This window comes from Carassius gibelio, chromosome A18, assembly GCF_023724105.1.
Source record: "Carassius gibelio isolate Cgi1373 ecotype wild population from Czech Republic chromosome A18, carGib1.2-hapl.c, whole genome shotgun sequence".
NCBI lineage: Eukaryota > Metazoa > Chordata > Actinopteri > Cypriniformes > Cyprinidae > Carassius > Carassius gibelio.
In genome coordinates, this window is record NC_068388.1 from 11,587,790 (window position 1) to 11,600,560 (window position 12,771).

The following is a 12,771-nucleotide window of genomic DNA, read 5'->3' on the forward strand; positions in this document are numbered from 1 at the left end:
AAAAAAGGAATTATAAAAGACTGGAGTCCATTTGTGCATGGCACACAAGACAGAGGGATGGAGGAGATAATGTCACTTTAATACAGGGCTGTTAGTAAAGGTAGCTCTTCATAATGGGAGGTGGAGAGTCATTCACAACGGACACCTGTTTGCAAAGCAACTCAGCGTGTGGAAAAATAGAGGATTAGACATAGTGGGACTAATAGATTATATGCAAGCTTTTGCACATTTTCAACATGCTCAATCAAGTTCAAGGGATTGATCGTTCATTTTCTACTCACTATAGATAATTGCAGCTTAATGTATGCGCTTGATGTGTTTGTTGTACAGAGAAATGCAGGTGGCTTCTATTGCTTTGCACCTGTTTACAGAAACACATCCTGCCAGATGTGTTTACCCCATTCATGTGCATTTTGCAATTGTAACAAAAATATAGATATAAAAATACATACATATTTATTTCCTGTAAGTCTTTACCTGCGACAAAACACAGTCAGCTTTAAATCATACTGACACCATCCACAGTAACTGGGGATTATTGCCTGTCATCCTAGACCCTAAGTAAGATCGCTTCTGTCTTTTATAAATCCTATAACACAAGATTAGGCCCTTTGACCTCACAGAAGAGATAGCGACATTAGCTAATGTCCTGGCGATACTGTAATCCTATGTGTAGCACACTGAGAGAGAAACACAATCTCAAGTGGCACTGTTTGGTTTAAATACCAATAAAAGTGCATGAGAACAGGCATGCATGTTTGGTTAAACTGCAACCTTCAGAGATTACATATGCAACGTCTTGATAGTGTGATGATAGTTTAGAAGATTAACTGATGATGACTGAATAACACGTATAATTCCTAGAGAATCCTCACCTATATTTAAAACTAAATGTTGGCAAAGTGCACTTGCTCATGACAAGTGAAAATAAAATTTGTACAGTGCTTAGAGTACAAGAAAACACTCTTAAAAAGGCATTTAATGTTAAAAGTCTTGAATGACTAGCACTATTGCTGTGCTAATTTATATCTTTGGCTCAGTATTTTGTATGTAGGGGAGTTTCCTGTAGTCTGCATTATACTTCAGGTCAGCTGGTACAGATTGGTCCTTGTCAGTAAGAGATGACAGGCTCTTTGTTGGGAGTTTTCCTTGGTTGGCAGTGTGGAGTTGGGTTAATTCAGTTGACCCACATTTGTTTTCTTTCAGGCTAATGTTCCTAAGAGCTTCAAGCTCCCATCCTGCGATAGCTCCGCAATGCTTTGTGCCTGCAGCCACAGTGGTGTAAGATTTTACCCCCTTGAAATCGATGGAAACCCAACACTAAAACAAGACAAGTCTATCAAGATTGTAGTGTCTGTCTTGCTTTGCTGACTTTCCAGAATGCTCTTGGTCTTCTGCCAACGCCTGGGAGCATCGTTCTGTTGTGAACAAGCGTGTTACACTTGAATACCAAAAACAGTGTTTTAAGTTTATATCTTTTAACTATTTTATAACATTGTGAAATGTGTCTACAGTAATATGTTCATTCAAATATATCAGTTATTAATGTGTGGTTCTCAGTTATACATTAATTCAACTTTTGCAAAAGCCTTTGAGCATATATTTAACACACAATTACTTTGTCATTGTACGCCTGTGACAGTTTAAATACTGGCCCAGCAGCAATTCTGGATATTGGCCATAAGAAAATGAGAAGTTTTCATGGAGCAAGACCATAAGATGAAAACACATCAACATGTGAACAGCAGGCGACAAGTCATAAAAGTCATTGAACTGGCTCAAACGTATCACTCAAATGGTTCATATAATCTGTTCTTTTTTAACCTTCTCTTCAAATGTATGCAAAAACAGAACATATACTTTGACATATAGGCCACTTTGTACACTTGAATTCATCTTTCTCCAGATCGTAAAAGACCTTTCAATTTGGAGGAATTAGTTTTGAAGACAACCATAGTTTGTGGATACACATATATTATATATCAAAATAAAAAAACAACAGTAAAGACATTTTCATGTTTTCAAGAAAAATGTCAAGCAGTGATTGTTTTGATTTGATGACTTAAATGACTAAAATTCTAAAATGTTTTTCCGAAAAAAGCTAAAAACCTTTGACCACTAATGTATGTGTTTCTCATCAAACCTCTAAATATGTTTTGCTTTTTTAGATTGATATACTAATTCATATAAGAGATAATAAAAAGCTCAGAAATAATAATAATTAAAAAAAGCTAAAAGCCCAGAGCCATTGCTCTTAATGACCTGTGAGCCCTTCTGTAGAACCTCCTTAATATACAATTTGTTTGGTAATTTGATTAAAATGAAAGTTTGTGCAAGCAGCAGCAACAAGCATCTCACTGCTCCAGATGTGAGGAGTGTTTTATTACCAGAGGAAAAGAAGCTGATAGCTGCAGGTGCTAGGGCTGACATAGCAGGGCTGGCTTTGCTCAGTCTTGGCAGAGAAAGGGTGGGGGTTGGAGGGGGATATCCATTGCCTGTGTTTAATCAGGGCCAGTCAGATGGGATGGGATTCATTGCTCTTTGATGGAGAGCACTGTTATGAAGATGGACAGTCACTTTGCTCTCTAAGCGAAACCATCATTTAGCCTCAAATTCAGAGAGAAAAGGCCCATTTGTTATCCATAGTGGAGTGAGGCAACCAAGGGCTTGGCGATGTTGGGTGAGAGTGGGATTTACCAAACAATTACAACACTCAGGCATATATTTGGGTGCGGGATAGAAGTGAATAATATAAGAGCTTTGCAGCTGAGCGCTAGATTTGGGCACAAGTAAACAGTTTTAGTATAAAAAGGTTAGTTTACACTAAAAGGAAAATTCTGACAGATTTTTGTCCCTTTAAAAGTCTGTTCACCCAAAACTATCACGCTTCATTTGTAAAGAGATCAAATCAGGAAATGAGAAGATTAAATCAAGTTCTGAAGAGATATGATTGATTTATATGATGAACAGATTCATGTTACACATTTTTATTCACATATAACATTGATCAGCTAAAATCATTCAAATCTGTTTACATCTAATCAAGCATGCTTGAACCAAGAACCAATGAGGTTCATTCACACAAGCATGTGCATACTCCTACAACCAATGAGGTTTGTTCTTCTACGTCAAACCAGTATGGTTGAGCTTCTGTTTATGTTGGCTGATCAGTGTTTATATTTGGATAAAAGCCTATATTCTATCTTATAATCATAAAGCAAATCATGTTTCTTTAGAAGACTTGGGTTAAACCACTCAATATTGACTTATTTATTTATTATTATTATAAATGTTTTGAAGTATTTTGTTTGAACAGACTTTCAATGGAGGAACAGAAATCTCTCAGATTTGATTAAAAAGATCTTCATTTGTGTTCTGAAGATGAACAAATTTCATAGGGATTTGGAACAATATCAAAGTGAGTAACTGCTGACAGAATTTTCCTTTTGGGGTTAACTAATTCTTTAATGCCTCTTTTATTTCTGTTACTGTAATGTAACTGTAATGCAATTTTCTCCATCTTATGATTTAGCTGATTACATCTTTATATCCAAGTGATAATTTAGTTTTGTGATATTCCAACAGAACTGAACACCTTTAGACAGTCATCTTCAATAATTCAATATGACGAGCAATAACTGAGAGGGGACACTCTGGTCCTATGGTCAGGTGAGACAGCAACCTAATTAGAAAGTGTTTATTTTGGGGTTTACTGGCCCTTTAACTCTGATCTACTGAAATGTCACTCTGGGTGACCCTGCGACAGGGTGAGAATGTCATTTGTAAACACAGGGTCTATGAGACCCCCCGCTAGGTTATTAGTAATGACAGCTGACTGACAGGAGAGAGGGAATACAGCAACTCTGAATTAGCAGCAACTAGGTCTCATTTAGGATGGGATTATAGGCTTTTAGAGATAGCAGTTTTTCAATTGGCATGATCAATGGTGTATTCCACCATCATCTTTATTGCAATTTACTGATATAACACTATCAACTTTTTAAAGTACTCTAAGCATCAGCTCTTTGAACTTTATTGGTCGTACTCGGCCAGCTAACATTCTATCATTCTAATCCTGATGGTTATTCTTCATAGTGTGAAGGATTTATTAGGGGACTACAAGACTTACTGCTAAAGAATGGGCCTTGCCCCTAAGTCAGGCGGTGTGAGGCAGACAAGTGTATCTGAAGTCCTACTTCTTAACTCAATCATCTGCTTGTGGTGTGAATTGCATTATGGATCATTCTGGCAAGACAGCCCGCCCCAGTCTCGGACATTAATTTCGACAGGGATTCCAATATGAGTGTGTCAGAGAGGTTAATATACATGAAAAAAAAAAAAAAAAAAGCTCCTTAAAGTTCCTATCTGTCTTGCCTGCCTGGAAGTCTAGATATTCTAATGACTATTGCTAATAAAAATGCAAAGGAATCATTTAGTTTAATTAAATCTGGCAACACACACTGACTTCTAATCTTTAAGGTCAGAGAGTAATTCTCAATCAGAGATATGAACGTACATGCAAACACAACGTGCACATGGGCATATACTCAGTAGGCAATGTTGTTCTGATACAGATAGTTCCAACTGTAAAGTTCATGTGGATAAAAATTTTGTCTAATAAAATAATTAAAAACAGGTGCAGTCGTCATTATCAAAGATATGCGTCTAATGTGGTCTTTTTGGAACTTAAACACTTACTGTTTCAATTGTTTACCTGCATATGTGTGCTATTATAGAAAAGAAAGAAATAAAGAAAGAAAGAAAAGAAAGAAAGGAAATGTAAACACTTTATAAATACTAATATATATATATATATATATATATATATATATATATATATATATATATATATATATATATATATATATTCAAGCTCTCAATTGTGCATTGTCCTATTAAAATAATATTAGTATGCTTACAATTACAGTATTAATAGCATTATTATTAAGCTGAAAAATGAATGTATATATATATATATATATTATCAATTTCCTTTTGATTTCATTGAGGAAATCCACAAAAGACATAAGCATAATAAGCAGACAAAGATTAGTTTTTTTTTTTTTTTTTGCTTTTTTTTTTTTTTTGTTTTGTTTTTACAGAAATTATGTTGCATACATAAAAAAAATAAAAAATAAACAGCTAAATCATATATGAAAAGTTAATAAAAATGGCATCCATCTATTTTTAGATGCCTTACAGACAGATGCCTTACAAAGAAATAAATGTGTAATGCCGGGTCCTCAAGAGAGTCCTCCAGAAATATTTAGAGGAATATGAAGCGATCCTCCTGGGACTGATAAGACTCTAAGGCTGGTGGGGTGTTTTGCCCAAACTGACATTATCTCCAGGCCTTTCAGCCTTGTTCCCTAATGCCTCAATGGGACCACTTTCATTTAATGTTTTCAAATTCCTTTTTTGTTGCTAACTAACACCGCTGGACAGGACAGTGCTGAACTTCTCTTAAAGAGTGTGGTTTCACAGCGCATGTGTCTTTTCAGCCAGATATAGAGCATAGCATGCTTCTTCTTTCTACCCTGTGGTAGCTATCAGGTCTGTGTTGTGTTTAAGGGTATCTCAAGCTTTGGACCACTGATACAAGCCCGAGCGGTCAGAGTTAGCACTCCTCCAATATCTATTACAATTAGTTTTTGATTAAGGGGCCCGACTTGGCCGTTTGAAGCCTTTAATGTTGTGTCAACTGGCTGATGATGGAGAGAGAAGCATGGATGCCTCCCAGAAACAAAGAGGCTGGTAAAAGGCTCCAAGTGAACCATTTTATCTTTCTAATGGAAACCAGATGACCCTTTCCTTCCCTTCATTTTTTTAAGTAACCCTTTTTTTTTTTCGGGGTAAGATAGACGGCTCTCCCAGTCAGTTATTTATTGCAAGGGTTTCTGGCATTTATATTTCCTCACTCCTTTCAAAGTATCTTTTTAGTACCGTTTTAAGGGAGTTTCTATTGTAATATGCAACATGAAGGATGGTGACCAGTGAAATCCTCTCATTTCTTAATTAACACAGCCAGAGTTGCTACGTTTCCCCTGACCTTTGGAATTAACACAGCCATAGATACCAAACAGCAGAGATTTACTTAAAGCACTCTTGAGAAAACCCAGCTTGAACAGAAAATGTGGTGACAGTACATTATAGGAGACCAATTTAAAGTAATAAATGACCTCCAGAAAGGAGTGGGGGTAAACAAACAATTAAATTCCACCCATTTATAGAAACATTAACAACATTTTGAATTAAGCTCTTGAGGATTTAGTAGTGCAGTGGAATACTCCACTTTTTGTGATATTAAAAGCTCTAGTTGAAATGGAAAAGTTTTATTAGCTGTTGCTATGATTATGTCCAGAATTTCTGAATGTTCAAAACTTACACCCACATCTCAAAGTAATTGATGGAAAAAAGGTCAAATGGCTTTTTTTAGGGTGGTGTGTTTATAGGGAGGATTCAAGAGTAAATATCTGTTACACCAGCGCAAGAGCTCCACATTTTTTAACAATTTATTTATTTATATAAAACCACATTTTCATTGTGCTTATGATGACCCCATGGACACTTTTTAAGACAGCCAAGGACAAAAAATAAATAAATAAAAAATTATTGGAGTGGAAGAAAAGAAATTGCCTGTGTCCTGTCACTGAGCGGAAAGCCTTGAAATAAACCTTGAATATCTGCTATCATTAAGGTGAAGATTTTGTTCATTAAAATAACACTATGCACTACAAATGCAACAAACCAAGATAACAATTTATTTAAAAACTGAATATTTATTTCCTGATTTCATGATTTATTCCAAATAGAGGGGTTCAAAAAGTCTAATTCCTAATATCCATAATGTGTGTGTGTTGTTGTTTTTCCCCAGATTTAAACATGTACATCATTAGAAAGTTTAAGAATACACTTTTTGAGTGGAGCAAGATACAAATACTTTAAACAAATGTGATCATCTTGTTCTGTTTTGTTTTGTTAAATGTACACACACACACACACACACACACACACACACACACACACACACACACAGAAGAAAGCTCTGGCATGCAGGCGGGCTGATAAGTTGCAGCTTGTGCAGTTTCGCTCAGTTTACTTTATCCCTGGGCTGGAAATGACCTTGTGAACTTGAAAGTTTTTTTCTCTTTTCTTTCGTTCTTTCTCTATCTATCACAACCCCCCCTCCCCCCAAATACACACACCTCCTTCTCTCTCTCTCTCTCTCTCTCTCTCTCTAACTGTGCTGTACAGTCAGCAAGCCACCCACAATACAGTACCTGCATGAATGTAATAATGGCTGTTGACAAGTGTGTTTTTTATGGCTCTCACTGGTGTGTGTGTGTGTGTGTGTGTGTCTCAATGCTCTGATTCAGCTCAAAGGCTGTTGTTCTATAATGATTTTTTATTTTTTTTTGTAGCATTTACGCAGACCTGTATTCAACAAGTATGCTTTTGTGCACACATGGACTGTAACTGTGGCTTAATAATTACCGTGACCTGCTTATCTGTTCGTCAAGCAGGTAACCATTAATAGGTGTTTACTTACCAATGACCTCTGCAAATGTGAGAAAGCCCCTCGCCCCGTGAATGTCAACAAAGGTCTGATTTCTTTCTTACTTTTTTCTTTCTTTTTTGTCTCTCTTTTTTTTTTTTTTTTTTTACTTCATGACCCAGCTGTGGTCTTGACCTTACAAGACTACTTTTTTATCTTCTTCTTCTTCAGTGAGAAGCATGTGAAATGCATGTGGGTCAACTGCTGAAAAGGAAAGAATTCTGCAGAAATGTAAACATCATACGAGAGAGATGATAATTGATGGTTTCACACAGGACAGAGAGAGAGAGAGAGAGAGAGAGAGAGAGAGAGAGAGAGAGAGAGAGAGAGAGAGAGAGAGAGAAAACACATCTCTTGGAAAAAAAAAACCTGACCAAAAACATGGTTGTCAATTGTAGACAACATTACTCAAACAGTAGAGCAAGATGCTGTCAAGGGTTTGATTCACAGGCAATGTATTAACTGTTCAAATATAAAAATTGAATGCAATGTAGGACACTTTGGATAAAAGCACCTGCCAAATGCATAAATATAAATGTGAACTTTCAGGCATCTTAGATTTTTCTTCTAAGAAAAAGACCATATAATCTCACAGAACACAGATCTCAAAGAATCAACATGTATTTTCAATATGAAAGAAATTTCACTTAATATTCACTTCAAACTTCACAAGGCCAAAGTATCTGAGCAATATTATCCATGTAATTTGTATAGTTTTATACTCTTACAATTTGTATAGCTCACACTCTTGCCAAGAGTAAGATTTGTTGTGGTTTCTTTTCATTTACACTACCCTTGAAAAAGGATAATATATATATATATATATATATATATGTGTGGTGAGTTGCCAGCATCTCATCATATGTCGCCCCTGGCAACACACACAAACCAGCTGAGGAATATCACCAAGCTGAGCTGATGGCAATCAGTCAATCTCCTAGACAGGGATATGAACCCCGGTGGACACAGAAAAGGTACAGATTCTTCTTTCGACTGAAACTAACGCTTGTGCTTTTGTTTTTTTTGCCAGAGAATGACTGAAAAGAGCTTGGTGTTACGGATACTCCACAGGCAGATCGCTACACAAACTGATCCCTGTCTGCTCAGAGGACTTTCACACACACACTCATCCGGGCCACAAACACTGGGAACGCCTGAAAAGGAGCATTTCTTTACTAGACATAGACCTGAGGAGTACAGTCAAGCATCCCCTGGCGACTTCCTTGCATTTGCTCACTTGTAAATATACACCCTCCGGGTTGAACTCCCCTCCTTGTGTCTGTTTTCCTTTTTCCCGCAGGGACCAACTACTACACTATATATATATATATATATATATATATATATATATATATATATATATATATATATATATATATATATATATATATATATATATATATATATATATATATATATATAATTAGATTTATTTATAACAATGTAAAAGGCTTTACTATAACTTTTGATCAATTCAATGCATCCATGCTGAATAAAAAAGTATTAATTTCTTATAAAAAACTGACCCCTAACTTTAGAAATGTTGTGTAAAGTCTCGGTTACGTACATAACCCTCGTTCCCTGATGGAGGGAACGGAGACGTTATGTCGAACGACATATGGGGTCTCACTTGGGAGGCCAATCATCTCTGAGTTCAAGAGAAAACCCCAATGAAAATTGGCTAGTGGATTTAACATACCTGAGCCACTCCCCATGCCAACGGGTATAAATAGGGTGACAGGTCAATCCACTCCTTAGGCTTTACACTGAGGAGCCGAGAACGTGTCCCGGCAACAGCGACCGGTTCAAGGTTGTGGTATGGGGACAAAACGTCTCCGTTCTCTCCATCAGGGAGTGAGGGTTACGTACGTAACCGAGACGTTCCCTATCTGTCAGTCACTATGAGTTATGTCGAATGACATATGGCGTCCTATGGAAAACCCCACCACCTGAACACCGTCACAACCCTGTGGCTCTGCAATTGTCGACAAGTCGTGGCGTGCCACAAAAACTACGCTTAAGGGGCGTAACCTTCCCAAAGCCCCAGAGCAAATTCACTGACCTTGGTACCGAAGGGGCCAAAGGGAGAGTATATCACTGCTGGAGAAGGCTAAACTGAGTGCGACCAGGAGCGCTGTCTTGAGAGACAGGAACTAGCTCGACTGAATCCTGTGGCTCAAAGGGACCCCTCTGAAGTCCTGCCAGGACAATAAAGAGGTCCCAGGAGGGAATCAGGGGTGTCCTAGGAGGATGTAACCTTCTGGCACCCCTCAGGAACCTAACGATCAGGTCATGCCTCCCCAGGGACCGGCCGTCCACTGCATCGTGATGGGCTGCAATGGTAGCCACATACACTTTCAGGGTGGAGGGTGACAGCCCATGCTCCAACATTTCTTGCAGGAAAGAAAGCACGACTCTTACCGGGCATCTCCGGGGGTCTTCTCGATTGCATCCTTCGCCAGCAGGACAGCAATCTCCTCGCGCAAGACAGAGGCGTCCCGGACTGACACCAAAGTCTCAGGCATGCCATTGAACTTTGGAGGTCACCAGGTGAACTGAATTGCGTAACCGAGCCAGACCGTCTGAATGAGCCAGCGTGACAGGTTGGGTTAGCGCAAGCCATGCTCCCAAACACTGTACAAGTGGCACCAAAGGGACAGTCGACATACCTGCAGTGGTGCAGCGATGTGGAGTTGTGTCGGATGGCCCAGAAGGCATCGCGTTCCGAGTCATCACGGCCACACTACTCGTGTTCCCAGAGGAACTAGATAGAGACGCGTGGAGAGGTGTAGCGTCTCCAAACCACGACCTCTTAACCGCTGGCAAAAGGGGGCGTTGTGGGTAAGAATGAGGTGGCAGTGTGTCGCTCATTGCCTTGCAACTCAGAGGAAAGGGAAATTGCTCTTTTATGAAAAAGTGCCCGTTGTCAGAGAACAGGAAACCACAGCATCCAGAAGGACACGGACGAAACGGCGTCTTTAAAAAGACGCGAATCGTCCGTGATTTGCTCTTTTAGGAAATCTTCTCTATTTGTTGAAGAACCCAGGGGAATTGCTGAAAGGGACAAGGGACATTGTTTGCGCCGTACCGCCAACCAGAACAGCTTCCCGACACACAGCAGAAGAATGGCTTTGTGGAGTATAACAGCTTTCATAGCTTTCTCGGCTCCAAAGCAAAAATCTAATGAGTGGATGCACCTGTCGCCCTTTTTATACCCGTTGGCACGGGGAGTGGCTCAGGTATGTTAAATCCACTAGCCACTATTTTCATTGGCGTTTTCTCTTAAACTCAGAGATGATGGCCCCCCAAGTGAGACCCCATATGTCGTTCGGCATAACTCGTAGTGACCGACAGATAGGGAACTATAATTTATCTTATCTTATTTTTTTTATTATATTTTGTATCAATAAATCTCAAATACATAAAAATGTTTTTATAATTGATTTATCTTAATGTAAAATATTTATTTAGAAAAAAAAACATCTGAGACAAGTTATTGGCAAAAAAATACCAGGCCTGTCAAAAAAAATAAAAATAAAAAATGCATTCTTCAAAATGTTCTAAATGTAGCATTTGAGTTTCATTTATTGAACCAATCCTTCTTTTAAAAGCACCACCCTGGCCTTCAAAACCCCATCTTACTGATGTCCAGATGTGTCTCTCTCCCTCTCTTTAGCTGCTGCCCAAATGATAACTCACCCTTTGTCTCTCTCACTGAGCAGGGTAATATATAGCTGTGAGGCATCCTGACATAGTTATATTTGCTGGTGTCCTAGAAAAGACAAGGAGACTCAATTACAATGGCAGCAGAGAGAGTGCCTTTACGAATGTCAACCCTTCGCCCAGACGCAGCGTGATGAATCACACCTGACCTCACACCAGGCGTCCATTTCTCAGCAGCCTGCGCACAAGTGTGGACTAGTAAATGAGAAATCAGGGTGGGGTAGCGTGAGGTGTAAGGGGCTCGGTTTTCGAGAAGCGCAAGCGTTTGCGTGCGGGGCCAGAGGCCACGAAGATGAGACAAACAGCGGAGAGCCTGCAAAGGTCCTTACTTGCACTGCCTGTTGAGAGAGGAGCAGCGTAGACTCTGTGGAATTGTAAGCAGCTGTTTAAAGCTTTTAGACAGGGGGTTTTGGGACCGTTCCGTTGGGAGGCTCGACAGCCCTGCTGCAGCTTGTGTGATGTTCTCCTGCAGCTCTGTCAAGAGGAGAACTAACCTGCATCTCTGTTTGTCCACACACACACACACACACACACACACACACACACATACTTGTTTGGGGTGCCTCGTGGGGGCACCAGTTATTTACCACATTTTGGGGACACCACTTTCCTGACATCCTAGAGACTAGATAAACACATCAAAAAATCTAAAAAAAAAAGTTTAATAAATATCTCACTTAAAATGTAATTAATTCATTAAAATAAGGGTAGGTGATAATCTGGGGACAGGTCAGGTTAACACATGTGGGGACACGGGGACAACTCCTTATATGGGCATTAACGGAAGTCCCATCTGGGGACAAAACCCTGACCAACTAGTGTATGAGTAAGTACACATGGATGTCCAATCTGGGGACAAACCAGTGTAATCTACAGACAAAGAAAGGTCATAATATGGCCAGCTGGCCAATTCATAATGGTATTTCTGGAAGTTATATTGGTTTGTTAAAAATAGGGTGGTTTAATAAGTTAGTTCATCTTAACTTCAAAAATGAACTTGAACAACATGCAATTTTCAACTGCAAGCCATTTCAGTCCACTAAGACTGCCACAATCATATACTGCATTTAACTCATTCTTACACAATTTAGTTGCTAAATTTACTGATTATTATGACCCATGAGAGACGTACGTTGAATGTGATTTTGCTGCTCTTATCAAAGTCAATCTAATATATATTATAAAGCCCTTTAAAATAAAGTTGTCACAGAGTGCTTTTACAAACACCCACCCTAAACCTGACAGAGCACACAATAAGTAAATACACACAAATTTTTTTTTTTTAATTACCATACCAATTAAACGTATACATGGTAAGCTTACTTTTAAAAGTATGAATTATGTTTGAAGTAAAGTTAAGTATCCTGTAGTTAACCAGTAATAACACATTCGGAAAGGTTAGATCAGAGCTACAATTCTTAAATTGTCTAAAATTATGAACATTATCAGTGGAATGTTTTTTTTTTTTTTGTCTGGTTTTGAAATGCTCTAAG